Source organism: Ursus americanus, unplaced genomic scaffold (genome assembly GCF_024610735.1).
Source record: "Ursus americanus isolate L20-20 unplaced genomic scaffold, mUrsAme1.1.p SCAF_258, whole genome shotgun sequence".
Taxonomy (NCBI): Eukaryota; Metazoa; Chordata; class Mammalia; order Carnivora; family Ursidae; genus Ursus; species Ursus americanus.
This window is the reverse complement of record NW_028273840.1, coordinates 710-25,135: the sequence shown is the minus strand read 5'-3', so window position 1 is coordinate 25,135 and position 24,426 is coordinate 710. Positions and strand designations below refer to the sequence as shown.

Here is a 24,426-nt window from a genome sequence, read left to right as displayed (position 1 = left end):
GCCAGGAAGACGGGCACTACCCACGAAAGAGTGACGAATCCCTCCGAAGCCAAGGGCACCTGCCCTCAGGTCAGGAAGAAGATGCTTTCGACCTTGCATTGCCATACCTGGTCTGCCTCCCGAGGTTGCGCCTGGGGCACTTGACTCTCCACTTGTCCTCTCACCCCCATGGACTGTGCTGAAGCCCTCTGAAATTTCTGCGGAACCTGACACAACAGCGGAGAAAGGGTTTTACTTCGAGGCTGGCAGGATTCTGCATAGCACTCTTCCCTGGGAGGGCACAATGGAGTTTTCTACTACAAAAGCGTCCTGAAAGGACGCCTAGGATGTCTGCCGCTAGCTATCTCATACCAGTCTAATATCACATACAGCTCCGTCTTGAGAGCGACATGGGTCGTGCTCAGCGCCACCGAAGAGGTGCTAAGGGGTCTCTCCTGACTTGTCTGATTTCCCTGCGCTTGGCGCTCCTGTGCTAGGTTCCTTGGGCAAGTGATGTCTTGCTTACCTCCTCCGGTTGCTGCGGTCGGGCCGCCGGTTCCTCCTGAAAAGAGACAGCAGAGGAAACATTACCCTAGACAGAAATCAATTCATTTACTCTGACAGAAGCCCCACACAGCAGGCCGTATTATTGTTCTTCCCATGGGACCAACGGGGCTCACTGACGTCGTGCTCCAGTTCAGCCTGGGAGTGGGCAGCAGATCCAGGAGCCAAAGCCAGGCAGTCTCCCCCTGGACTTTCGACTCTAACGGTGCCTCTCGGAGCATCTGTGGGAAGGGCGCCATTCTCCACCACTTCCAATCGGCCTTATGTGGAGGTTCCGGCAAAGGCCCACAAAGGCAGAGACGTGACATTCTACACACACAGCAGACCCGAGGGATACAGAAGCTTTCACTCAACGGACAGAACATCCCCGTGGCAAACCGCTCCTCAGTCCTTACCACGGCACGCCCCGGGATCAAACCGTTCCGGGCGCCACCCCTTGGTGGACCAAACTTTGAGGAGCGCCACGCCAAGCCCCTGCACCTAGTATTGCCTGACAGCCAAAAGATGGAGCTGCAGACTGGGCGTCCTTGCCCAAGCATCCCGATCCGCACTTGTGGAAGCAGACACTGAATGGTCGTTGCCCTCACCCTGCAGTCAAGTCACTACTCTGATGGGGAGCCCCCAGTGTCTTCGTGTGGGCAGCTAGACCTTCGATCTTTTACCATCTTCCTGTCATGAGCTCTGGAACTGACGCCCAGCAAGTAGCTACAAGGTAAATAGTAAATCCGGAAGTCGGCCAGGGGAACACAAACGGAGGAAAAGAAAGTCGGGCCACAGACTCGTTAATAAATACATAAAGAGAAGTCCCAGGCTGTGTCTGACAGACAGGATTTCTCATGGTACCTGACGGACTTTTGATTCATCCTGAAAGCGATCAGACCACTGCGGGATTCGAAGCAGTGCAGTTGACAGGGGGACAAGCTCAATTTCTGGAAGGTCCCTGCCACGCACCGTGCACCAAGGGTCAATCGGTAGGGACGTGGCGAGTGACTGGACATGCTCTCAACCGGGATACGCATCCGGGGCTTCGGGCGCTTGTCCAGACACCTTGCTGGGGGCCCCTCTTCCCAAGCTTCTGATTGTCGGCAGGTGGGCCTGAACACTGCCATTTCTACAAAGTTCCCAGGACATGTGGATGCTGGTCTGGGAAACACTCTTTGAGCACCTCCGCCTTACAGGAAGACGACCCAGCCGAAGGACCGCACGCATGAGGTGGAAGACGTTGAACACCGGAGCGAGGCACAGGCAAATGGGACTCCCAGGAGAGGGTACCTCGACACCTATTTGAAATGACACACTGACAGCCTAAGGGGCACGAGTGAACTCAGGCTTGTTTGCTTTGACTCCCAGTCATTTATACTTGCAGGACGGCTCTGGGTTTTCTCCTGGAAACCAACACTCCTTGCAATGGAGTCCCTGATGCCCACGGAGAAGCGTTTTCTCCCTGGGGTTTCCGGCATGGGTGCTCTTAGGCACAGATCCACGCACCGTGGAGCCATTCCAGAGGAGGCTACGGGTTCTGGGTCCTAATCCTGCCTCTTCCACTTTGGAGACCTCTCCTTACTTTCTTCTTCTGGGAATAAAGATACCCAAGTGCCATGGTGTCAATGTGATCTGAGTCCCAGGATTTCCCTTTGAGCATCATCCCCAAGGTGTAGCGTGCCACAGAAATATCATTGAGGACGGAATACTTTCACATACAGAAATGGGAGGGAAATGATTCCCCAAGCCATCGGCTGACTCAGCACTGACCCTGGACACCCCGTCGCGAGTGCTGTAAAAGTGCTCCTGACATGACATGGAGGACGACTGGTGCAATGAAGCTAGGGAAGCCACGGGCTCTGAATCATTTCTTTGTCCCGCCCGCTCGGAAGCCGGTGTCCCTTGTGCCATTGTCTTCGGTGTTAAGCAAGAAAACAGACCAACAGCGAGGACAAGCCCCACCCCGCACGCCCGAGAAACCCAAAAGCCTGCTGAAACACGGGATAGGTGCCATCACCTCTCAAGGCGACGGGTCAGACGTCTTTTAGTCTGGAAACTATCGTCCTGAGCCGCGATGCCTGGCACCAGTGGTTAGGCGTGGGAGGGATCCTCTGTTCTGAACTCAACCTACCTGCTCCACGCCCAGGACCGGTCAAGGTGGGGCCCACTCCAGTGCTGCCTCCGCTGCCGGCGTTGAGGGTCGTGAAACCTGGATGTCCAGCACCACCTGAGGGAAACATAAAATGAACTTCTCATTTCAACGGTCCTTGGACTTTATCACCAATGGGGGATTGAACGATTCGGTCAGTTCCCGCCACAGAAAAGGCAGCCTGAATCCAGCGACTTTCTGTCCACAGTCCCCTAAGGTTGGATTCTACTCTAACATTCCTCCAACATTTTGTTGTCGTCCTTCCCATTTCCTGATTGGGGTTGTCGCTCCTTTCTTCCTAACGCTCCTGTGTTCTGCATCTCCAATTGGCTCACACTAGGTCCTCCTCTATTCGTCTCCAGGAGGTTGCTTTCAAAGAAACGCCACCTTCCGCCCCGATCACACTGTCCCTCAGGGATGCAAGTCACACTGATGAAATGTCGTGCCGTAGCTAATGACACCCTTCCACTTAAAACACTCAAGACAGCCAGCTATAGCATTCCCTAGTGGCACGTTTTCTCTAACCCTGGCCTAATTTTTTTCACACTGGAGCTTGATCTGACTGAGGTCTGTACTGGATACTATCCGAATCCTAGACGATATGGAAGAAAAGCAAAACGGAACCCATAGGACAGCCACTCCATCTATCCTGGACCAAAACAAGTTAAATGCAAGTCTTTTGGGATAGAGTTTGACCTCCGCGGGTGGGAAAAGGCCAGTCAATTCCTTGTTTGCCATGTTTTCTCAAAAGCCCTACTCTCATGTCACTTCCTTCCTCAAAACCCGAAGTTGCAGATAACTCTCAGTGACAGGCGTTGTGTTTTTTTTGTGTGTCTGTATGTGTGTGTGTGTGTGTGTGTGTGTGTGTGAGTGTTTTAAGTCAGAAGCAAGGTAGGAGTATACGAACCTGTTCTTGAAGGTTCTGACTGAAGTCCTCGAGTTGTTCCTGAGAAGAAAAAGAGAAATGAGGGGCCACGTGGTGACTCAGGCCGTTCAGCCTCTGACTGTGGATTAAGGCTCCGGTCATGATGTCAGGGTGGTGCGATGAAGCCCGGAGTTGGGCTCCGGGCAGGGTGTGGAGCCTGCTTGCGATTCAATCTCCCCCTCTCCCTCTGCCTACAGCACGGCTAGGTGTACCATTCTGAGAATTTACCTTTTAGAGAGAAGAAGCAATGCACTTGAAGCTATCAAACTGTTATGTGACAGAAACCCACTTTCTCTTGACAAAGGCCACGGCCTCTGAATGACATTCTCAACTCGCTCCAACTTGCCTTTCTCTGCTTGGGGCTCTAGTGGTCTCACCGGCTGGCGATCCAGTCGGACCCTCCAAAAGCAACACTAACTCTGTCTCGGGAGCTCTGCTGAAGCAGCACGGATGGTGCTGCACGCGGCTTTCAAAGTCCTTTCCATACACTGGTTCGGGCAATTGGTTCACGGATTTCTTCACGTCCCGCCTCAGGTCGAAGGCGTAGCCAAGATGGCAAACCGTGACCCTATCCCAGGCCAGACCCAGTCTCAGAAGTCCAAAGGCGGGAATCTGGCAATTCCACAGAGACCCTGCTCTGCTCTACATCCCGTCTGAGCTGATGTCACAGAAACACTGCCGCGAAGCCCACACAAACCGGGCGGGGGGGTGGGGGTGGGGCCAGGAAGACGGGCACTACCCACGAAAGAGTGACGAATCCCTCCGAAGCCAAGGGCACCTGCCCTCAGGTCAGGAAGAAGATGCTTTCGACCTTGCATTGCCATACCTGGTCTGCCTGCCGAGGTTGCGCCTGGGGCACTTGACTCTCCACTTGTCCTCTCACCCCCATGGACTGTGCTGAAGCCCTCTGAAATTTCTGCGAAACCTGGCACAACAGCGGAGAAAGGGTTTTACTTCGAGGCTGGCAGGATTCTGCATAGCACTCTTCCCTGGGAGGGCACAATGGAGTTCTCTACTACAAAAGCGTCTTGAAAGGACGCCTAGGATGTCTGCCGCTAGCTATCTCATACCAGTCTAATATCACATACAGCTCCATCTTGAGAGCGACATGGGTCGTGCTCAGCGCCACCGAAGAGGTGCTAAGGGGTCTCTCCTGACTTGTCTGATTTCCCTGCGCTTGGCAATCCTGTGCTAGGTATCTTGGGCAAGTGATGTCTTGCTTACCTCCTCCGGTTGCTGCGGGCGGGCCGCCGGTTCCTCCTGAAAAGAGACAGCAGAGGAAACATTACCCTAGACAGAAATCAATTCATTTACTCTGACAGAAGCCCCACACAGCAGGCCGTATTATTGTTCTTCCCATGGGACCGACGGGGCTCACTGACGTCGTGCTCCAGGTCAGCCCTGGAGTGGGCAGCAGATCCAGGAGCCAAAGCCAGGCAGTCTCCCCCTGGACGTTCGACTCTAACGGTGCCTCTCGGAGCATCTGTGGGAAGGGCGCCATTCTCCACCACTTCCAATCGGCCTTATGTGGTGGTTCTGGCAAAGGCCCACAAAGGCAGAGATGTGACATCTACACACACAGCAGACCCGAGGGAAACAGAAGCTTTCACTCAACGGACAGAACATCCCCGTGGCAAACCGCTCCTCAGTCCTTACCACGGCACGCCCCGGGATCAAACCGTTCCGGGCGCGAACACTTGGTGGACCAAACTTTGAGGAGCGCCACGCCAAGCCCCTGCACCTAGTATTGCCTGACAGCCAAAAGATGGAGCTGCAGACTGGGCGTCCTTGCCCAAGCATCCCGATCCGCACTTGTGGAAGCAGACACTGAATGGTCGTTGCCCTCACCCTGCAGTCAAGTCACTACTCTGATGGGGAGCCCCCAGTGTCTTCGTGTGGGCAGCTAGACCTTCGATCTTTTACCATCTTCCTGTCATGAGCTCTGGAACTGACGCCCAGCAAGTAGCTACAAGGTAAATAGTAAATCCGGAAGTCGGCCAGGGGAACACAAACGGAGGAAAAGAAAGTCGGGCCACAGACTCGTTAATAAATACATAAAGAGAAGTCCCAGGCTGTGTCTGACAGACAGGATTTCTCATGGTACCTGACGGACTTTTGATTCATCCTGAAAGCGATCAGACCACTGCGGGATTCGAAGCAGTGCAGTTGACAGGGGGACAAGCTCAATTTCTGGAAGGTCCCTGCCACGCACCGTGCACCAAGGGTCAATCGGTAGGGACGTGGCGAGTGACTGGACATGCTCTCAACCGGGATACGCATCGGGCGCTTCGGGGGCTTGTCCAGACACCTTGCTGGGGGCCCCTCTTCCCAAGCTTCTGATTGTCGGCAGGTGGGCCTGAACACTGCCATTTCTACAAAGTTCCCAGGACATGTGGATGCTGGTCTGGGAAACACTCTTTGAGCACCTCCGCCTTACGGGAAGACGACCCAGCCGAACGACCGCACGCATGAGGTGGAAGACGTTGAACACCGGAGCGAGGCACAGGCAAATGGGACTCCCAGGAGAGGGTACCTCGACAGCTATTTGAAATGACACACTGACAGCCTAAGGGGCACGAGTGAACTCAGGCTTGTTTGCTTTGACTCCCAGTCATCTATACTTGCAGGACGGCTCTGGGTTTTCTCCTGGAAACCAACACTCCTTGCAATGGAGTCCCTGATGCCCACGGAGAAGCGTTTTCTCCCTGGGGTTTCCGGCATGGGTGCTCTTAGGCACAGATCCCTGCACCGTGGAGCCATTCCACAGGAGGCTACGGGTTCTGGGTCCTAATCCTGCCTCTTCCACTTTGGAGACCTCTCCTTACTTTCTTCCTTCTGGGAGTAAAGATACCCAAGCGCCATGGTGTCAATGTGATCTGAGTCCCAGGATTTCCCTTTGAGCATCATCCCCAAGGTGTAGCGTGCCACAGAAATATCATTGAGGACGGAATACGTTCACATACAGAAATGGGAGGGAAATGATTCCCCAAGCCATCGGCTGACTCAGCACTGACCCTGGACACCCCGTCGCGAGTGCTGTAAAAGTGCTCCTGACATGACATGGAAGACAACTGGTGCAATGAAGCTAGGGAAGCCACGGCCTCTGAATCATTTCTTTGTCCCACCCGCTCAGAAGCCGGTGTCCCTTGTGCCATTGTCTTCGGTGTTAAGCAAGAAAACAGACCAACAGCGAGGACAAGCCCCACCTCCCACGCCCGAGAAACCCAAAAGCCTGCTGAAACACGGGATAGATGCCATCACCTCTCAAGGCGACGGGTCAGACGTCTTTTAGTCTGGAAACTATCGTCCTGAGCCGCGATGCCTGGCACCAGTGGCTTAGGCGTGGGAGGGATCCTCTGTTCTGAACTCAACCTACCTGCTCCACGCCCAGGACCGGTCAAGGTGGGGCCCACTCCAGTGCTGCCTCCGCTGCCGGCGTTGAGGGTCGTGAAACCTGGATGTCCAGCACCACCTGAGGGAAACATAAAATGAACTTCTCATTTCAACGGTCCTTGGACTTTATCACCAATGGGGGATTGAACGATTCGGTCAGTTCCCGCCACAGAAAAGGCAGCCTGAATCCAGCGACTTTCTGTCCACAGTCCCCTAAGGTTGGATTCTACTCTAACATTCCTCCAACATTTTGTTGTCGTCCTTCCCATTTCCTGATTGGGGTTGTCGCTCCTTTCTTCCTAACGCTCCTGTGTTCTGCATCTCCAATTGGCTCACACTAGGTCCTCCTCTATTCGTCTCCAGGAGGTTGCTTTCAAAGAAACGCCACCTTCCGCCCCGATCACACTGTCCCTCAGGGATGCAAGTCACACTGATGAAATGTCGTGCCGTAGCTAATGACACCCTTCCACTTAAAACACTCAAGACAGCCAGCTATAGCATTCCCTAGTGGCACGTTTTCTCTAACCCTGGCCTAATTTTTTTCACACTGGAGCTTGATCTGACTGAGGTCTGTACTGGATACTATCCGAATCCTAGACGATATGGAAGAAAAGCAAAACGGAACCCATAGGACAGCCACTCCATCTATCCTGGACCAAAACAAGTTAAATGCAAGTCTTTTGGGATAGAGTTTGACCTCCGTGGGTGGGAAAAGGCCAATCAATTCCTTGTTTGCCATGTTTTCTCAAAAGCCCTACTCTCATGTCACTTCCTTCCTCAAAACCCGAAGTTGCAGATAACTCTCAGTGACAGGCGTCGTGTTTTTTGTGTGTGTCTGTATGTGTGTGTGTGTGTGTGTGTGTGTGTGTGTGTGTGTCTGAGTGTTTTAAGTCAGAAGCAAGGTGGGAGTATACGAACCTGTTCTTGAAGGTTCTGACTGAAGTCCTCGAGTTGTTCCTGAGAAGAAAAAGAGAAATGAGGGGCCACGTGGTGACTCAGGCCGTTCAGCCTCTGACTGTGGATTAAGGCTCCGGTCATGATGTCAGGGTGGTGCGATGAAGCCCGGAGTTGGGCTCCGGGCAGGGTGTGGAGCCTGCTTGCGATTCAATCTCCCCCTCTCCCTCTGCCTACAGCACGGCTAGGTGTACCATTCTGAGAATTTACCTTTTAGAGAGAAGAAGCAATGCACTTGAAGCTATCAAACTGTTATGTGACAGAAACCCACTTTCTCTTGACAAAGGCCACGGCCTCTGAATGACATTCTCAACTCGCTCCAACTTGCCTTTCTCTGCTTGGGGCTCTAGTGGTCTCACTGGCTGGCGATCCAGTCGGACCCTCCAAAAGCAACACTAACTCTGTCTCGGGAGCTCTGCTGAAGCAGCACGGATGGTGCTGCACGCGGCTTTCAAAGTCCTTTCCATACACTGGTTCGGGCAATTGGTTCACGGATTTCTTCACGTCCCGCCTCAGGTCGAAGGCGTAGCCAAGATGGCAAACCGTGACCCTATCCCAGGCCAGACCCAGTCTCAGAAGTCCAAAGGCGGGAATCTGGCAATTCCACAGAGACCCTGCTCTGCTCTACATCCCGTCTGAGCTGATGTCACAGAAACACTGCCGCGAAGCCCACACAAACCGGGCGGGCGGGTGGGAGTGGGGCCAGGAAGACGGGCACTACCCACGAAAGAGTGACGAATCCCTCCGAAGCCAAGGGCACCTGCCCTCAGGTCAGGAAGAAGATGCTTTCGACCTTGCATTGCCATACCTGGTCTGCCTCCCGAGGTTGCGCCTGGGGCACTTGACTCTCCACTTGTCCTCTCACCCCCATGGACTGTGCTGAAGCCCTCTGAAATTTCTGCGGAACCTGACACAACAGCGGAGAAAGGGTTTTACTTCGAGGCTGGCAGGATTCTGCATAGCACTCTTCCCTGGGAGGGCACAATGGAGTTTTCTACTACAAAAGCGTCCTGAAAGGACGCCTAGGATGTCTGCCGCTAGCTATCTCATACCAGTCTAATATCACATACAGCTCCGTCTTGAGAGCGACATGGGTCGTGCTCAGCGCCACCGAAGAGGTGCTAAGGGGTCTCTCCTGACTTGTCTGATTTCCCTGCGCTTGGCGCTCCTGTGCTAGGTTCCTTGGGCAAGTGATGTCTTGCTTACCTCCTCCGGTTGCTGCGGTCGGGCCGCCGGTTCCTCCTGAAAAGAGACAGCAGAGGAAACATTACCCTAGACAGAAATCAATTCATTTACTCTGACAGAAGCCCCACACAGCAGGCCGTATTATTGTTCTTCCCATGGGACCAACGGGGCTCACTGACGTCGTGCTCCAGTTCAGCCTGGGAGTGGGCAGCAGATCCAGGAGCCAAAGCCAGGCAGTCTCCCCCTGGACTTTCGACTCTAACGGTGCCTCTCGGAGCATCTGTGGGAAGGGCGCCATTCTCCACCACTTCCAATCGGCCTTATGTGGAGGTTCCGGCAAAGGCCCACAAAGGCAGAGACGTGACATTCTACACACACAGCAGACCCGAGGGATACAGAAGCTTTCACTCAACGGACAGAACATCCCCGTGGCAAACCGCTCCTCAGTCCTTACCACGGCACGCCCCGGGATCAAACCGTTCCGGGCGCCACCCCTTGGTGGACCAAACTTTGAGGAGCGCCACGCCAAGCCCCTGCACCTAGTATTGCCTGACAGCCAAAAGATGGAGCTGCAGACTGGGCGTCCTTGCCCAAGCATCCCGATCCGCACTTGTGGAAGCAGACACTGAATGGTCGTTGCCCTCACCCTGCAGTCAAGTCACTACTCTGATGGGGAGCCCCCAGTGTCTTCGTGTGGGCAGCTAGACCTTCGATCTTTTACCATCTTCCTGTCATGAGCTCTGGAACTGACGCCCAGCAAGTAGCTACAAGGTAAATAGTAAATCCGGAAGTCGGCCAGGGGAACACAAACGGAGGAAAAGAAAGTCGGGCCACAGACTCGTTAATAAATACATAAAGAGAAGTCCCAGGCTGTGTCTGACAGACAGGATTTCTCATGGTACCTGACGGACTTTTGATTCATCCTGAAAGCGATCAGACCACTGCGGGATTCGAAGCAGTGCAGTTGACAGGGGGACAAGCTCAATTTCTGGAAGGTCCCTGCCACGCACCGTGCACCAAGGGTCAATCGGTAGGGACGTGGCGAGTGACTGGACATGCTCTCAACCGGGATACGCATCCGGGGCTTCGGGCGCTTGTCCAGACACCTTGCTGGGGGCCCCTCTTCCCAAGCTTCTGATTGTCGGCAGGTGGGCCTGAACACTGCCATTTCTACAAAGTTCCCAGGACATGTGGATGCTGGTCTGGGAAACACTCTTTGAGCACCTCCGCCTTACAGGAAGACGACCCAGCCGAAGGACCGCACGCATGAGGTGGAAGACGTTGAACACCGGAGCGAGGCACAGGCAAATGGGACTCCCAGGAGAGGGTACCTCGACACCTATTTGAAATGACACACTGACAGCCTAAGGGGCACGAGTGAACTCAGGCTTGTTTGCTTTGACTCCCAGTCATTTATACTTGCAGGACGGCTCTGGGTTTTCTCCTGGAAACCAACACTCCTTGCAATGGAGTCCCTGATGCCCACGGAGAAGCGTTTTCTCCCTGGGGTTTCCGGCATGGGTGCTCTTAGGCACAGATCCACGCACCGTGGAGCCATTCCAGAGGAGGCTACGGGTTCTGGGTCCTAATCCTGCCTCTTCCACTTTGGAGACCTCTCCTTACTTTCTTCTTCTGGGAATAAAGATACCCAAGTGCCATGGTGTCAATGTGATCTGAGTCCCAGGATTTCCCTTTGAGCATCATCCCCAAGGTGTAGCGTGCCACAGAAATATCATTGAGGACGGAATACTTTCACATACAGAAATGGGAGGGAAATGATTCCCCAAGCCATCGGCTGACTCAGCACTGACCCTGGACACCCCGTCGCGAGTGCTGTAAAAGTGCTCCTGACATGACATGGAGGACGACTGGTGCAATGAAGCTAGGGAAGCCACGGGCTCTGAATCATTTCTTTGTCCCGCCCGCTCGGAAGCCGGTGTCCCTTGTGCCATTGTCTTCGGTGTTAAGCAAGAAAACAGACCAACAGCGAGGACAAGCCCCACCCCGCACGCCCGAGAAACCCAAAAGCCTGCTGAAACACGGGATAGGTGCCATCACCTCTCAAGGCGACGGGTCAGACGTCTTTTAGTCTGGAAACTATCGTCCTGAGCCGCGATGCCTGGCACCAGTGGTTAGGCGTGGGAGGGATCCTCTGTTCTGAACTCAACCTACCTGCTCCACGCCCAGGACCGGTCAAGGTGGGGCCCACTCCAGTGCTGCCTCCGCTGCCGGCGTTGAGGGTCGTGAAACCTGGATGTCCAGCACCACCTGAGGGAAACATAAAATGAACTTCTCATTTCAACGGTCCTTGGACTTTATCACCAATGGGGGATTGAACGATTCGGTCAGTTCCCGCCACAGAAAAGGCAGCCTGAATCCAGCGACTTTCTGTCCACAGTCCCCTAAGGTTGGATTCTACTCTAACATTCCTCCAACATTTTGTTGTCGTCCTTCCCATTTCCTGATTGGGGTTGTCGCTCCTTTCTTCCTAACGCTCCTGTGTTCTGCATCTCCAATTGGCTCACACTAGGTCCTCCTCTATTCGTCTCCAGGAGGTTGCTTTCAAAGAAACGCCACCTTCCGCCCCGATCACACTGTCCCTCAGGGATGCAAGTCACACTGATGAAATGTCGTGCCGTAGCTAATGACACCCTTCCACTTAAAACACTCAAGACAGCCAGCTATAGCATTCCCTAGTGGCACGTTTTCTCTAACCCTGGCCTAATTTTTTTCACACTGGAGCTTGATCTGACTGAGGTCTGTACTGGATACTATCCGAATCCTAGACGATATGGAAGAAAAGCAAAACGGAACCCATAGGACAGCCACTCCATCTATCCTGGACCAAAACAAGTTAAATGCAAGTCTTTTGGGATAGAGTTTGACCTCCGCGGGTGGGAAAAGGCCAGTCAATTCCTTGTTTGCCATGTTTTCTCAAAAGCCCTACTCTCATGTCACTTCCTTCCTCAAAACCCGAAGTTGCAGATAACTCTCAGTGACAGGCGTTGTGTTTTTTTTGTGTGTCTGTATGTGTGTGTGTGTGTGTGTGTGTGTGTGTGAGTGTTTTAAGTCAGAAGCAAGGTAGGAGTATACGAACCTGTTCTTGAAGGTTCTGACTGAAGTCCTCGAGTTGTTCCTGAGAAGAAAAAGAGAAATGAGGGGCCACGTGGTGACTCAGGCCGTTCAGCCTCTGACTGTGGATTAAGGCTCCGGTCATGATGTCAGGGTGGTGCGATGAAGCCCGGAGTTGGGCTCCGGGCAGGGTGTGGAGCCTGCTTGCGATTCAATCTCCCCCTCTCCCTCTGCCTACAGCACGGCTAGGTGTACCATTCTGAGAATTTACCTTTTAGAGAGAAGAAGCAATGCACTTGAAGCTATCAAACTGTTATGTGACAGAAACCCACTTTCTCTTGACAAAGGCCACGGCCTCTGAATGACATTCTCAACTCGCTCCAACTTGCCTTTCTCTGCTTGGGGCTCTAGTGGTCTCACCGGCTGGCGATCCAGTCGGACCCTCCAAAAGCAACACTAACTCTGTCTCGGGAGCTCTGCTGAAGCAGCACGGATGGTGCTGCACGCGGCTTTCAAAGTCCTTTCCATACACTGGTTCGGGCAATTGGTTCACGGATTTCTTCACGTCCCGCCTCAGGTCGAAGGCGTAGCCAAGATGGCAAACCGTGACCCTATCCCAGGCCAGACCCAGTCTCAGAAGTCCAAAGGCGGGAATCTGGCAATTCCACAGAGACCCTGCTCTGCTCTACATCCCGTCTGAGCTGATGTCACAGAAACACTGCCGCGAAGCCCACACAAACCGGGCGGGGGGGTGGGGGTGGGGCCAGGAAGACGGGCACTACCCACGAAAGAGTGACGAATCCCTCCGAAGCCAAGGGCACCTGCCCTCAGGTCAGGAAGAAGATGCTTTCGACCTTGCATTGCCATACCTGGTCTGCCTGCCGAGGTTGCGCCTGGGGCACTTGACTCTCCACTTGTCCTCTCACCCCCATGGACTGTGCTGAAGCCCTCTGAAATTTCTGCGAAACCTGGCACAACAGCGGAGAAAGGGTTTTACTTCGAGGCTGGCAGGATTCTGCATAGCACTCTTCCCTGGGAGGGCACAATGGAGTTCTCTACTACAAAAGCGTCTTGAAAGGACGCCTAGGATGTCTGCCGCTAGCTATCTCATACCAGTCTAATATCACATACAGCTCCATCTTGAGAGCGACATGGGTCGTGCTCAGCGCCACCGAAGAGGTGCTAAGGGGTCTCTCCTGACTTGTCTGATTTCCCTGCGCTTGGCAATCCTGTGCTAGGTATCTTGGGCAAGTGATGTCTTGCTTACCTCCTCCGGTTGCTGCGGGCGGGCCGCCGGTTCCTCCTGAAAAGAGACAGCAGAGGAAACATTACCCTAGACAGAAATCAATTCATTTACTCTGACAGAAGCCCCACACAGCAGGCCGTATTATTGTTCTTCCCATGGGACCGACGGGGCTCACTGACGTCGTGCTCCAGGTCAGCCCTGGAGTGGGCAGCAGATCCAGGAGCCAAAGCCAGGCAGTCTCCCCCTGGACGTTCGACTCTAACGGTGCCTCTCGGAGCATCTGTGGGAAGGGCGCCATTCTCCACCACTTCCAATCGGCCTTATGTGGTGGTTCTGGCAAAGGCCCACAAAGGCAGAGATGTGACATCTACACACACAGCAGACCCGAGGGAAACAGAAGCTTTCACTCAACGGACAGAACATCCCCGTGGCAAACCGCTCCTCAGTCCTTACCACGGCACGCCCCGGGATCAAACCGTTCCGGGCGCGAACACTTGGTGGACCAAACTTTGAGGAGCGCCACGCCAAGCCCCTGCACCTAGTATTGCCTGACAGCCAAAAGATGGAGCTGCAGACTGGGCGTCCTTGCCCAAGCATCCCGATCCGCACTTGTGGAAGCAGACACTGAATGGTCGTTGCCCTCACCCTGCAGTCAAGTCACTACTCTGATGGGGAGCCCCCAGTGTCTTCGTGTGGGCAGCTAGACCTTCGATCTTTTACCATCTTCCTGTCATGAGCTCTGGAACTGACGCCCAGCAAGTAGCTACAAGGTAAATAGTAAATCCGGAAGTCGGCCAGGGGAACACAAACGGAGGAAAAGAAAGTCGGGCCACAGACTCGTTAATAAATACATAAAGAGAAGTCCCAGGCTGTGTCTGACAGACAGGATTTCTCATGGTACCTGACGGACTTTTGATTCATCCTGAAAGCGATCAGACCACTGCGGGATTCGAAGCAGTGCAGTTGACAGGGGGACAAGCTCAATTTCTGGAAGGTCCCTGCCACGCACCGTGCACCAAGGGTCAATCGGTAGGGACGTGGCGAGTGACTGGACATGCTCTCAACCGGGATACGCATCGGGCGCTTCGGGGGCTTGTCCAGACACCTTGCTGGGGGCCCCTCTTCCCAAGCTTCTGATTGTCGGCAGGTGGGCCTGAACACTGCCATTTCTACAAAGTTCCCAGGACATGTGGATGCTGGTCTGGGAAACACTCTTTGAGCACCTCCGCCTTACGGGAAGACGACCCAGCCGAACGACCGCACGCATGAGGTGGAAGACGTTGAACACCGGAGCGAGGCACAGGCAAATGGGACTCCCAGGAGAGGGTACCTCGACAGCTATTTGAAATGACACACTGACAGCCTAAGGGGCACGAGTGAACTCAGGCTTGTTTGCTTTGACTCCCAGTCATCTATACTTGCAGGACGGCTCTGGGTTTTCTCCTGGAAACCAACACTCCTTGCAATGGAGTCCCTGATGCCCACGGAGAAGCGTTTTCTCCCTGGGGTTTCCGGCATGGGTGCTCTTAGGCACAGATCCCTGCACCGTGGAGCCATTCCACAGGAGGCTACGGGTTCTGGGTCCTAATCCTGCCTCTTCCACTTTGGAGACCTCTCCTTACTTTCTTCCTTCTGGGAGTAAAGATACCCAAGCGCCATGGTGTCAATGTGATCTGAGTCCCAGGATTTCCCTTTGAGCATCATCCCCAAGGTGTAGCGTGCCACAGAAATATCATTGAGGACGGAATACGTTCACATACAGAAATGGGAGGGAAATGATTCCCCAAGCCATCGGCTGACTCAGCACTGACCCTGGACACCCCGTCGCGAGTGCTGTAAAAGTGCTCCTGACATGACATGGAAGACAACTGGTGCAATGAAGCTAGGGAAGCCACGGCCTCTGAATCATTTCTTTGTCCCACCCGCTCAGAAGCCGGTGTCCCTTGTGCCATTGTCTTCGGTGTTAAGCAAGAAAACAGACCAACAGCGAGGACAAGCCCCACCTCCCACGCCCGAGAAACCCAAAAGCCTGCTGAAACACGGGATAGATGCCATCACCTCTCAAGGCGACGGGTCAGACGTCTTTTAGTCTGGAAACTATCGTCCTGAGCCGCGATGCCTGGCACCAGTGGCTTAGGCGTGGGAGGGATCCTCTGTTCTGAACTCAACCTACCTGCTCCACGCCCAGGACCGGTCAAGGTGGGGCCCACTCCAGTGCTGCCTCCGCTGCCGGCGTTGAGGGTCGTGAAACCTGGATGTCCAGCACCACCTGAGGGAAACATAAAATGAACTTCTCATTTCAACGGTCCTTGGACTTTATCACCAATGGGGGATTGAACGATTCGGTCAGTTCCCGCCACAGAAAAGGCAGCCTGAATCCAGCGACTTTCTGTCCACAGTCCCCTAAGGTTGGATTCTACTCTAACATTCCTCCAACATTTTGTTGTCGTCCTTCCCATTTCCTGATTGGGGTTGTCGCTCCTTTCTTCCTAACGCTCCTGTGTTCTGCATCTCCAATTGGCTCACACTAGGTCCTCCTCTATTCGTCTCCAGGAGGTTGCTTTCAAAGAAACGCCACCTTCCGCCCCGATCACACTGTCCCTCAGGGATGCAAGTCACACTGATGAAATGTCGTGCCGTAGCTAATGACACCCTTCCACTTAAAACACTCAAGACAGCCAGCTATAGCATTCCCTAGTGGCACGTTTTCTCTAACCCTGGCCTAATTTTTTTCACACTGGAGCTTGATCTGACTGAGGTCTGTACTGGATACTATCCGAATCCTAGACGATATGGAAGAAAAGCAAAACGGAACCCATAGGACAGCCACTCCATCTATCCTGGACCAAAACAAGTTAAATGCAAGTCTTTTGGGATAGAGTTTGACCTCCGTGGGTGGGAAAAGGCCAATCAATTCCTTGTTTGCCATGTTTTCTCAAAAGCCCTACTCTCATGTCACTTCCTTCCTCAAAACCCGAAGTTGCAGATAACTCTCAGTGACAGGCGTCGTGTTTTTTGTGTGTGTCTGTATGTGTGTGTGTGTGTGTGTGTGTGTGTGTGTGTGTGTCTGAGTGTTTTAAGTCAGAAGCAAGGTGGGAGTATACGAACCTGTTCTTGAAGGTTCTGACTGAAGTCCTCGAGTTGTTCCTGAGAAGAAAAAGAGAAATGAGGGGCCACGTGGTGACTCAGGCCGTTCAGCCTCTGACTGTGGATTAAGGCTCCGGTCATGATGTCAGGGTGGTGCGATGAAGCCCGGAGTTGGGCTCCGGGCAGGGTGTGGAGCCTGCTTGCGATTCAATCTCCCCCTCTCCCTCTGCCTACAGCACGGCTAGGTGTACCATTCTGAGAATTTACCTTTTAGAGAGAAGAAGCAATGCACTTGAAGCTATCAAACTGTTATGTGACAGAAACCCACTTTCTCTTGACAAAGGCCACGGCCTCTGAATGACATTCTCAACTCGCTCCAACTTGCCTTTCTCTGCTTGGGGCTCTAGTGGTCTCACTGGCTGGCGATCCAGTCGGACCCTCCAAAAGCAACACTAACTCTGTCTCGGGAGCTCTGCTGAAGCAGCACGGATGGTGCTGCACGCGGCTTTCAAAGTCCTTTCCATACACTGGTTCGGGCAATTGGTTCACGGATTTCTTCACGTCCCGCCTCAGGTCGAAGGCGTAGCCAAGATGGCAAACCGTGACCCTATCCCAGGCCAGACCCAGTCTCAGAAGTCCAAAGGCGGGAATCTGGCAATTCCACAGAGACCCTGCTCTGCTCTACATCCCGTCTGAGCTGATGTCACAGAAACACTGCCGCGAAGCCCACACAAACCGGGCGGGCGGGTGGGAGTGGGGCCAGGAAGACGGGCACTACCCACGAAAGAGTGACGAATCCCTCCGAAGCCAAGGGCACCTGCCCTCAGGTCAGGAAGAAGATGCTTTCGACCTTGCATTGCCATACCTGGTCTGCCTCCCGAGGTTGCGCCTGGGGCACTTGACTCTCCACTTGTCCTCTCACCCCCATGGACTGTGCTGAAGCCCTCTGAAATTTCTGCGGAACCTGACACAACAGCGGAGAAAGGGTTTTACTTCGAGGCTGGCAGGATTCTGCATAGCACTCTTCCCTGGGAGGGCACAATGGAGTTTTCTACTACAAAAGCGTCCTGAAAGGACGCCTAGGATGTCTGCCGCTAGCTATCTCATACCAGTCTAATATCACATACAGCTCCGTCTTGAGAGCGACATGGGTCGTGCTCAGCGCCACCGAAGAGGTGCTAAGGGGTCTCTCCTGACTTGTCTGATTTCCCTGCGCTTGGCGCTCCTGTGCTAGGTTCCTTGGGCAAGTGATGTCTTGCTTACCTCCTCCGGTTGCTGCGGTCGGGCCGCCGGTTCCTCCTGAAAAGAGACAGCAGAGGAAACATTACCCTAGACAGAAATCAATTCATTTACTCTGACAGAAGCCCCACACAGCAGGCCGTATTATTGTTCTTCCCATGGGACCAACGGGGCTCACTGACGTCGTGCTCCAGTTCAGCCTGGGAGTGGGCAGCAGATCCAGGAGCCAAAGCCAGGCAGTCTCCCCCTGGACTTTCGACTCTAACGGTGCCTCTCGGAGCATCTGTGGGAAGGGCGCCATTCTCCACCACTTCCAATCGGCCTTATGTGGAGGTTCCGGCAAAGGCCCACAAAGGCAGAGACGTGACATTCTACACACACAGCAGACCCGAGGGATACAGAAGCTTTCACTCAACGGACAGAACATCCCCGTGGCAAACCGCTCCTCAGTCCTTACCACGGCACGCCCCGGGATCAAACCGTTCCGGGCGCCACCCCTTGGTGGACCAAACTTTGAGGAGCGCCACGCCAAGCCCCTGCACCTAGTATTGCCTGACAGCCAAAAGATGGAGCTGCAGACTGGGCGTCCTTGCCCAAGCATCCCGATCCGCACTTGTGGAAGCAGACACTGAATGGTCGTTGCCCTCACCCTGCAGTCAAGTCACTACTCTGATGGGGAGCCCCCAGTGTCTTCGTGTGGGCAGCTAGACCTTCGATCTTTTACCATCTTCCTGTCATGAGCTCTGGAACTGACGCCCAGCAAGTAGCTACAAGGTAAATAGTAAATCCGGAAGTCGGCCAGGGGAACACAAACGGAGGAAAAGAAAGTCGGGCCACAGACTCGTTAATAAATACATAAAGAGAAGTCCCAGGCTGTGTCTGACAGACAGGATTTCTCATGGTACCTGACGGACTTTTGATTCATCCTGAAAGCGATCAGACCACTGCGGGATTCGAAGCAGTGCAGTTGACAGGGGGACAAGCTCAATTTCTGGAAGGTCCCTGCCACGCACCGTGCACCAAGGGTCAATCGGTAGGGACGTGGCGAGTGACTGGACATGCTCTCAACCGGGATACGCATCCGGGGCTTCGGGCGCTTGTCCAGACACCTTGCTGGGGGCCCCTCTTCCCAAGCTTCTGATTGTCGGCAGGTGGGCCTGAACACTGCCATTTCTACAAAGTTCCCAGGACATGTGGATGCTGGTCTGGGAAACACTCTTTGAGCACCTCCGCCTTACAGGAAGACGACCCAGCCGAAGGACCGCACGCATGAGGTGGAAGACGTTGAACACCGGAGCGAGGCACAGGCAAATGGGACTCCCAGGAGAGGGTACCTCGACACCTATTTGAAATGACACACTGACAGCCTAAGGGGCACGAGTGAACTCAGGCTTGTTTGCTTTGACTCCCAGTCATTTATACTTGCAGGACGGCTCTGGGTTTTCTCCTGGAAACCAACACTCCTTGCAATGGAGTCCCTGATGCCCACGGAGAAGCGTTTTCTCCCTGGGGTTTCCGGCATGGGTGCTCTTAGGCACAGATCCACGCACCGTGGAGCCATTCCAGAGGAGGCTACGGGTTCTGGGTCCTAATCCTGCCTCTTCCACTTTGGAGACCTCTCCTTACTTTCTTCTTCTGGGAATAAAGATACCCAAGTGCCATGGTGTCAATGTGATCTGAGTCCCAGGATTTCCCTTTGAGCATCATCCCCAAGGTGTAGCGTGCCACAGAAATATCATTGAGGACGGAATACTTTCACATACAGAAATGGGAGGGAAATGATTCCCCAAGCCATCGGCTGACTCAGCACTGACCCTGGACACCCCGTCGCGAGTGCTGTAAAAGTGCTCCTGACATGACATGGAGGACGACTGGTGCAATGAAGCTAGGGAAGCCACGGGCTCTGAATCATTTCTTTGTCCCGCCCGCTCGGAAGCCGGTGTCCCTTGTGCCATTGTCTTCGGTGTTAAGCAAGAAAACAGACCAACAGCGAGGACAAGCCCCACCCCCCACGCCCGAGAAACCCAAAAGCCTGCTGAAACACGGGATAGGTGCCATCACCTCTCAAGGCGACGGGTCAGACGTCTTTTAGTCTGGAAACTATCGTCCTGAGCCGCGATGCCTGGCACCAGTGGTTAGGCGTGGGAGGGATCCTCTGTTCTGAACTCAACCTACCTGCTCCACGCCCAGGACCGGTCAAGGTGGGGCCCACTCCAGTGCTGCCTCCGCTGCCGGCGTTGAGGGTCGTGAAACCTGGATGTCCAGCACCACCTGAGGGAAACATAAAATGAACTTCTCATTTCAACGGTCCTTGGACTTTATCACCAATGGGGGATTGAACGATTCGGTCAGTTCCCGCCACAGAAAAGGCAGCCTGAATCCAGCGACTTTCTGTCCACAGTCCCCTAAGGTTGGATTCTACTCTAACATTCCTCCAACATTTTGTTGTCGTCCTTCCCATTTCCTGATTGGGGTTGTCGCTCCTTTCTTCCTAACGCTCCTGTGTTCTGCATCTCCAATTGGCTCACACTAGGTCCTCCTCTATTCGTCTCCAGGAGGTTGCTTTCAAAGAAACGCCACCTTCCGCCCCGATCACACTGTCCCTCAGGGATGCAAGTCACACTGATGAAATGTCGTGCCGTAGCTAATGACACCCTTCCACTTAAAACACTCAAGACAGCCAGCTATAGCATTCCCTAGTGGCACGTTTTCTCTAACCCTGGCCTAATTTTTTTCACACTGGAGCTTGATCTGACTGAGGTCTGTACTGGATACTATCCGAATCCTAGACGATATGGAAGAAAAGCAAAACGGAACCCATAGGACAGCCACTCCATCTATCCTGGACCAAAACAAGTTAAATGCAAGTCTTTTGGGATAGAGTTTGACCTCCGCGGGTGGGAAAAGGCCAGTCAATTCCTTGTTTGCCATGTTTTCTCAAAAGCCCTACTCTCATGTCACTTCCTTCCTCAAAACCCGAAGTTGCAGATAACTCTCAGTGACAGGCGTTGTGTTTTTTTTGTGTGTCTGTATGTGTGTGTGTGTGTGTGTGTGTGTGTGTGAGTGTTTTAAGTCAGAAGCAAGGTAGGAGTATACGAACCTGTTCTTGAAGGTTCTGACTGAAGTCCTCGAGTTGTTCCTGAGAAGAAAAAGAGAAATGAGGGGCCACGTGGTGACTCAGGCCGTTCAGCCTCTGACTGTGGATTAAGGCTCCGGTCATGATGTCAGGGTGGTGCGATGAAGCCCGGAGTTGGGCTCCGGGCAGGGTGTGGAGCCTGCTTGCGATTCAATCTCCCCCTCTCCCTCTGCCTACAGCACGGCTAGGTGTACCATTCTGAGAATTTACCTTTTAGAGAGAAGAAGCAATGCACTTGAAGCTATCAAACTGTTATGTGACAGAAACCCACTTTCTCTTGACAAAGGCCACGGCCTCTGAATGACATTCTCAACTCGCTCCAACTTGCCTTTCTCTGCTTGGGGCTCTAGTGGTCTCACCGGCTGGCGATCCAGTCGGACCCTCCAAAAGCAACACTAACTCTGTCTCGGGAGCTCTGCTGAAGCAGCACGGATGGTGCTGCACGCGGCTTTCAAAGTCCTTTCCATACACTGGTTCGGGCAATTGGTTCACGGATTTCTTCACGTCCCGCCTCAGGTCGAAGGCGTAGCCAAGATGGCAAACCGTGACCCTATCCCAGGCCAGACCCAGTCTCAGAAGTCCAAAGGCGGGAATCTGGCAATTCCACAGAGACCCTGCTCTGCTCTACATCCCGTCTGAGCTGATGTCACAGAAACACTGCCGCGAAGCCCACACAAACCGGGCGGGGGGGGTGGGGGTGGGGCCAGGAAGACGGGCACTACCCACGAAAGAGTGACGAATCCCTCCGAAGCCAAGGGCACCTGCCCTCAGGTCAGGAAGAAGATGCTTTCGACCTTGCATTGCCATACCTGGTCTGCCTGCCGAGGTTGCGCCTGGGGCACTTGACTCTCCACTTGTCCTCTCAACCCCATGGACTGTGCTGAAGCCCTCTGAAATTTCTGCGGAACCTGACACAACAGCGGAGAAAGGGTTTTACTTCGAGGCTGGCAGGATTCTGCATAGCACTCTTCCCTGGGAGGGCACAATGGAGTTTTCTACTACAAAAGCGTCCTGAAAGGACGCCTAGGATGTCTGCCGCTAGCTATCTCATACCAGTCTAATATCACATACAGCTCCGTCTTGAGAGCGACATGGGTCGTGCTCAGCGCCACCGAAGAGGTGCTAAGGGGTCTCTCCTGACTTGTCTGATTTCCCTGCGCTTGGCGCTCCTGTGCTAGGTTCCTTGGGCAAGTGATGTCTTGCTTACCTCCTCCGGTTGCTGCGGTCGGGCCGCCGGTTCCTCCTGAAAAGAGACAGCAGAGGAAACATTACCCTAGACAGAAATCAATTCATTTACTCTGACAGAAGCCCCACACAGCAGGCCGTATTATTGTTCTTCCCATGGGACCGACGGGGCTCACTGACGTCGTGCTCCAGGTCAGCCCGGGAGTGGGCAGCAGATCCAGGAGCCAAAGCCAGGCAGTCTCCCCCTGGACTTTCGACTCTAACGGTGCCTCTCGGAGCATCTGTGGGAAGGGCGCCATTCTCCACCACTTCCAATCGGCCTTATGTGGAGGTTCCGGCAAAGGCCCACAAAGGCAGAGACGTGACATTCTACACACACAGCAGACCCGAGGGATACAGAAGCTTTCACTCAACGGACAGAACATCCCCGTGGCAAACTGCTCCTCAGTCCTTACCACGGCACGCCCCGGGATCAAACCGTTCCGGGCGCCACCCCTTGGTGGACCAAACTTTGAGGAGCGCCACGCCAAGCCCCTGCACCTAGTATTGCCTGACAGCCAAAAGATGGAGCTGCAGACTGGGCGTCCTTGCCCAAGCATCCCGATCCGCACTTGTGGAAGCAGACACTGAATGGTCGTTGCCCTCACCCTGCAGTCAAGTCACTACTCTGATGGGGAGCCCCCAGTGTCTTCGTGTGGGCAGCTAGACCTTCGATCTTTTACCATCTTCCTGTCATGAGCTCTGGAACTGACGCCCAGCAAGTAGCTACAAGGTAAATAGTAAATCCGGAAGTCGGCCAGGGGAACACAAACGGAGGAAAAGAAAGTCGGGCCACAGACTCGTTAATAAATACATAAAGAGAAGTCCCAGGCTGTGTCTGACAGACAGGATTTCTCATGGTACCTGACGGACTTTTGATTCATCCTGAAAGCGATCAGACCACTGCGGGATTCGAAGCAGTGCAGTTGACAGGGGGACAAGCTCAATTTCTGGAAGGTCCCTGCCACGCACCGTGCACCAAGGGTCAATCGGTAGGGACGTGGCGAGTGACTGGACATGCTCTCAACCGGGATACGCATCCGGGGCTTCGGGCGCTTGTCCAGACACCTTGCTGGGGGCCCCTCTTCCCAAGCTTCTGATTGTCGGCAGGTGGGCCTGAACACTGCCATTTCTACAAAGTTCCCAGGACATGTGGATGCTGGTCTGGGAAACACTCTTTGAGCACCTCCGCCTTACAGGAAGACGACCCAGCCGAAGGACCGCACGCATGAGGTGGAAGACGTTGAACACCGGAGCGAGGCACAGGCAAATGGGACTCCCAGGAGAGGGTACCTCGACACCTATTTGAAATGACACACTGACAGCCTAAGGGGCACGAGTGAACTCAGGCTTGTTTGCTTTGACTCCCAGTCATTTATACTTGCAGGACGGCTCTGGGTTTTCTCCTGGAAACCAACACTCCTTGCAATGGAGTCCCTGATGCCCACGGAGAAGCGTTTTCTCCCTGGGGTTTCCGGCATGGGTGCTCTTAGGCACAGATCCACGCACCGTGGAGCCATTCCACAGGAGGCTACGGGTTCTGGGTCCTAATCCTGCCTCTTCCACTTTGGAGACCTCTCCTTACTTTCTTCTTCTGGGAATAAAGATACCCAAGTGCCATGGTGTCAATGTGATCTGAGTCCCAGGATTTCCCTTTGAGCATCATCCCCAAGGTGTAGCGTGCCACAGAAATATCATTGAGGACGGAATACTTTCACATACAGAAATGGGAGGGAAATGATTCCCCAAGCCATCGGCTGACTCAGCACTGACCCTGGACACCCCGTCGCGAGTGCTGTAAAAGTGCTCCTGACATGACATGGAGGACGACTGGTGCAATGAAGCTAGGGAAGCCACAGCCTCTGAATCATTTCTTTGTCCCGCCCGCTCGGAAGCCGGTGTCCCTTGTGCCATTGTCTTCGGTGTTAAGCAAGAAAACAGACCAACAGCGAGGACAAGCCCCACCCCCCACGCCCGAGAAACCCAAAAGCCTGCTGAAACACGGGATAGGTGCCATCACCTCTCAAGGCGACGGGTCAGACGTCTTTTAGTCTGGAAACTATCATCCTGAGCCGCGATGCCTGGCACCAGTGGTTAGGCGTGGGAGGGATCCTCTGTTCTGAACTCAACCTACCTGCTCCACGCCCAGGACCGGTCAAGGTGGGGCCCACTCCAGTGCTGCCTCCGCTGCCGGCGTTGAGGGTCGTGAAACCTGGATGTCCAGCACCACCTGAGGGAAACATAAAATGAACTTCTCATTTCAACGGTCCTTGGACTTTATCACCAATGGG

At 53.9% G+C, this 24,426-nt stretch overlaps 2 long non-coding RNA genes across 2 annotated transcripts; both read right to left on the bottom strand.

Moving 5' to 3' along the window:
* Positions 1-157: 157 nt before the first annotated feature.
* LOC148106569 (uncharacterized) lies at positions 158-2,738 on the bottom strand. Its single transcript, XR_015723704.1, has 3 exons — positions 2,657-2,738; positions 506-541; positions 158-206 (listed from the first exon to the last, which is right to left on the bottom strand). It is a non-coding gene; the product is annotated as an uncharacterized LOC148106569 (long non-coding RNA).
* A 6,028-nt stretch (positions 2,739-8,766) lies between these two features.
* On the bottom strand, positions 8,767-11,385 carry LOC148106568 (uncharacterized). Its single transcript, XR_015723703.1, has 3 exons — positions 11,304-11,385; positions 9,153-9,188; positions 8,767-8,853 (listed from the first exon to the last, which is right to left on the bottom strand). It is a non-coding gene; the product is annotated as an uncharacterized LOC148106568 (long non-coding RNA).
* Positions 11,386-24,426: the final 13,041 nt, after the last annotated feature.